Source organism: Quercus robur, chromosome 5 (genome assembly GCF_932294415.1).
Source record: "Quercus robur chromosome 5, dhQueRobu3.1, whole genome shotgun sequence".
NCBI classification, from domain to species: Eukaryota; Viridiplantae; Streptophyta; class Magnoliopsida; order Fagales; family Fagaceae; genus Quercus; species Quercus robur.
The window spans coordinates 86,292,533-86,297,659 of NC_065538.1; the positions used below are offsets into that span (position 1 = coordinate 86,292,533).

The 5,127-nt window shown below is 29.2% G+C and overlaps 1 long non-coding RNA gene across 1 annotated transcript; it reads right to left on the bottom strand.

The window, feature by feature from the left end:
- Positions 1-257: 257 nt before the first annotated feature.
- LOC126727555 (uncharacterized) lies at positions 258-2,647 on the bottom strand. Its single transcript, XR_007656274.1, has 3 exons — positions 2,525-2,647; positions 648-781; positions 258-535 (listed from the first exon to the last, which is right to left on the bottom strand). It is a non-coding gene; the product is annotated as an uncharacterized LOC126727555 (long non-coding RNA).
- Positions 2,648-5,127: the final 2,480 nt, after the last annotated feature.

The window sequence follows — 5,127 nt, forward strand, 5'->3', positions numbered from 1 at the left end:
AAGAAAACAAAACATAGAGAATAATGAGAAAGTGAATTAGAATTATACAGAAAATCCAGTCTCAATGCAGTGCACACTTTCAAGATCTATGTTTTCAACTTAATTAGAATAGCTTCCAAATAAGGTAGTGGGAAGAAAGGAAGGCAGATGTTTACCTCTAACAAGGTTGGAATACTCCATCGAACAACATTACGGATGACACCCCCATTTGATTGATCTCGGCACTCAAATTTTTGAAATATTTGCCCAACCTAGCTCCACATTCATGCAGAAACCAATTGCAGAGAACAATGTTTTTGGGGGAAAACACAGAGATAAAGGAAATAACAAACGTAGTGATGGATATTTCACATACACCTAGACATAGAATAAGCCAATGTACATAAATTTTAGACATGAGATGCTTAAAATATAAAAAAAAAAAAAAAAAAAAAAAAAAAAAAAAAGGCATCTTCTGGCAGATAATGATCCATAAAAACTGCCCGCAGGCAAGTTATTTTCAACATTCTTCAAGCCTCTTCATGTATAATGATTTCTGGAAATAAACATTTCATGACTAAAAGAGGGGATGCATAACTAAGAGCAATACAGTGTTCAGAAATATAGCTGAAGGCATTGCTTATAAGTTATATCAAAAGAAGAAAAACCTGAAAGAAAGGAAGTCTAGCGGCAGCTTCGAAAGAATGAGAACATCAGGGGCAGAAGTATACTGCAGGCGCCATGTCCCATCCAACTTTACAAGATCAATTGGCAAACCCATGTTATAACCCTCCACAATCACCTGCCAATTATAAACATTTCATTAGTTATATTTGAACAAATTCACTTTTACATACCTCTTCCTCCTTTTAATCAAGTGAACATTCCATGTAGAATATAGAATCAATAAGCACAAGCATGAAGCAAACAAATATACTGGAGTAAAACTATACAAGAGCCTTCTCAATGGAAGAGCGTTGGTCAGCAGTTGCGACAAGTCCTCATTTTGTCTCTTGGATAGCTCTCAATAAATCATGCCTTTTGATCTCTACCACAAATTCAGATGTCTAAAAGACCAAACAAAGTCAATAATTATGCAAAACAATGACTAAATATGAAAAAATACATGGGAAAATATACTTTTCCACTCTAAACTTTCAACCCATTTACAGTGTCCCTCAAACTATAAATTTGCTCGATTCACACCCCAATTTGATATAACTGTATCAATGTGACCCAATCTAGCTAAATTGAGCATTAAATTGAGACAAAAATGGACGTGCGAGCCACTGCACCACCCTACATTCTCATTCATGCATAATACCTAAACGACCCTCACTAGTTGCAATGTAAGACTACCATTTCAATCTCATTTAACACAGATTTACATGGTATAGGGTACATTGATACAATTCTGTCAAATTGGGGTGTCAATTGAGCAAATTGATAGTTTGGGGAACATTGAAAATGAAGGAAAAGCTTAGGATGGAAAAGTGTAATTTTTTCCAGAAATAAATAAACAATTGAAAGATGAGTTCCAAAGGATTAAGAAGAAAAAACTGACTGGTTTGTGTTAGGATCATTTGTTGTAATGCAGTGTAACTCAATTACTGCATAATTACAATTACTGCATAATTGTTGTATGAGTACTTTAGTGTTGTAGTTGACCATAGTTGGTGAGGCAGGGTTAGTTAGGTCTGTGGTGTGACTAATGGCAGTTAAGGGTAGTTAGTTGGTTAGTGTGGGCTGTGCAAAGTTGTTAGAAGTAACAGACCATGTATAAAGGATACAGGTAGGACTGAAGGACATTTCAGGCAATTGGCTAATGAACTGTATCATTCTTTCTCTATCTCAGTCTCTCCATTCCCTATCTCTTCTATCTCTCTCTATTTCCCTGTTTTTGTATTCTTGTTCTGGAGGTGAAGCTGTCCTCTAATTCAGCAATTACTCATAGAAGCCATTGTTAATCCTTACAGTTTGGGTAGCTGCAGTTGCTAAACATGGAGAAGTTCTCTTAGAGTACAGATTTCTATGAAGGGCAGAGCTAAAAGGCTTAACCTCATAGATGGCTCTGTTTCCTTTTGGTGGACACAATGGAGGCACAAAAGCCAAATCCATATCTTAAAAGAATACAAATACATATACCAAACAAATCATACTATGAATAATAAGTTGATATTAAACTCGGAACAAACTCAATTGAATGAAAATAAGCTCATTGACATCCCAATTAGATTGGCTCTATGGCCAGTATGGGATTCAAATTATATAACTCACAAAAATCATAATACCAACATTCAGACAATGAGCCAATTGAATTGCATGTACTGAATCATGAAATCCCAGTGTGAATGGATCAAAACCCAGTTTAGCATTCAAACTAACTAGTCCAATGGGACTCACATCACATGTAAAGCTCACAAACAAATACAAGGGTGTCAAAATTTTCAATGAATAATTTGCTAATCTGCAAGCAAAAAACATTGTTTTGAAATTTGACTCAATAATTTAAAATTTTTGATTAGTAAAAAGAACGAGAACATACCTGACAAGATTTTAGTCGAAAAGATTGGTGTCAGGTCAGCACTGTTACATACAGTTAAGGGTAGTTTAGTTCAGTTAAGTAAAGACTAATCACTTCTGGGTTTTACATGTACAATAGAACTGGTGGTTGTTCTGAGATTGGAGGGGGTGGGACCCACTATTATTATTATTTTTAAATCGGGTATGTAAAGGGAAAAGTGGAGCAAGTCGGGTCGGGTAAATTATCCACCGTCAACAATAGCTATTTCTCTGCGTATATTGAACCTACTCCCCAAAGTGTAACTAATCAATTTTCTTTTCTTCTTTTTAGAAGACAGTTCACTACTATTTTCAACGAAGAAAAGTGTATTTCGACTTTTCGGTTACTTGTTTAGCATAAATAGGAAACTAGTTAATGTAAGATTTCATTATTTTAAAGTTTTGCTCCAAATTACATTAGAGGAATTTTCTTCAATTCATTAAGTTGTTATTTATAAAACTATGAATGTGTATTATATACGTAATTGCAAATATTAGTAAATTAATTAAAGTCAAAATAGAAAAAAGTGTAGAAAGTACCATAATTAATTTAATTATAATTTTTATAGAAAATATAAAATCTAATTTAATTAGAACTGTTTAGTATTAGGTTGTTTATCCAAAAAGACAATGTGTTTTATTTAACGCTAAAAACCAAAATACAAAATTTATATTTGAATGCTAACCTGAATAACTATAGGCTTTCAAACTCCTTCAATTTTGTATAGATATTTATATCATACATTATACATTATAGATTGGAATGATTCTACGATAAAATGTAGGCTTTCACAAGTTATTAACATAAATGTTTGTTTGGAGGAGCTTATTTTCATTCATTTATTTTGTTTATAGTGCAAAAATTTAAAATCTACAATTTTGTGGTAAGTATTGTCAAAGGAATGAGAAACTAGAACAAAATCTACAATTCTTCTCAAGACAGGGATAAAATCAACAATATTTAAATTTAAAAAAAAAAAAAAAAGATACACTTTTGAATGTAATAAAAACATGTTACATGCCTCATAGAATTGAAATCTTAAGCATTTACTAATTCAAAGGTACTTAGTACTTGATGCTTCTTGTTGCTTTTCTTTTTTAACTAAATTGGACAAAATGCCTGAATTGAATATATTTGAAACTTAGAAAATTCAATTGAGCAAAAATAAAGTTAAAGAATTAAAATAAATTTTCAGCCAAACTTAAATAGTGCAATTTGCATTTTAGCAAAAAACTAACATATGACAAACATATCATAATTAAATACAAGAAAAACAATTTAGAATTAAATAATATGATTATGTAACATGTCATGATTATATCCATCACAAACAAACCAAATTGTACATCAACTAATACAGAAAACACCAATTCAAGGAAAGGACAACTAATCCAACTGAACATGGAACTATAAATTATTATCAAATTTATTCAACTAATTCATTTCATCCAATTCCATTAAAATTTTGCTATTAAGTATGTAATTATCTACGGATTTTTTTTTAAAAAAAAAAATCTCAAATAAAATATCTATAAAAATAATTTTACAAATTTTTTCATGTGAGAAGAATATTTTTCTAATTGTAAATTTTTTAACATGATCAGAAGAAAGGTCTAAATTGAATAAATTTGAAACTTAGAAGACGCAATTGAACAAAAATAAAGTTAGATGACTGAAATAAATTTTCAATCAAACTTAGTTGGTGCAATTTGCATTTTAATCAAAAACTAACATACGTTTATGTTAATGACTAACATATAATGATTATATCAAACACAAAAAATTTAGAATTAAATACTATGATTATGTTAATGACGAACATGTCATGATTATATCCATGATAAACAATTTAAAATTAAATAGTATAATTCCTTTTGTGTGTGTGTGTAATAAACAACAGTTTTATTGCAAACAAATCAAATAGTACATCAATCAATACAAAAATCACTAATTCAAGAAGAGGGAACTAATCTAATTGAACATCAACAATAAAATATTTTCAAATTTATTCAATTCAGGCATTTCATCAAATTCCATTGAAATTTTACTATTAAGTATGCAATTATCTACTAAAAAAATATTTTTTGAAAAAACAATTTCGGCATAAAATATCTATAAAAATATTTTTATTTAATTTATATTTTTTTCATATGAGAATTTTTTTTAATTGCAATTTTTTAATGAAATCAAATCAAATACTTGAATTAAATAAATTTGAAACCTAGGACATGTTTGGTATAGTGAATGGAAATTATGAGAGGAATCGTAATGTTTATTACTTGGATAAAATGTCTTGTAAATGAATAACTAAAAATATTCATATATTTGGCTATAAATCATAACATTAGAATAAAATTTAAGATTTATATTTAGGAAATATTTTATTTGTTCAATTATATTTCCTAAAAAATTAAAAAAAAAAAAAATTGAGAGAGAAGTTATTTTTATGATTTTTAATTTTTGTAATTGTTATTTGCATATGAAAAAATTTTATATTTAAAAATATATTAATTACAAAAATTGATACACCTACTAAGGAATAGCTATTACAACTCTTTTGGAAAAGAATAATTATTTCTCATTTT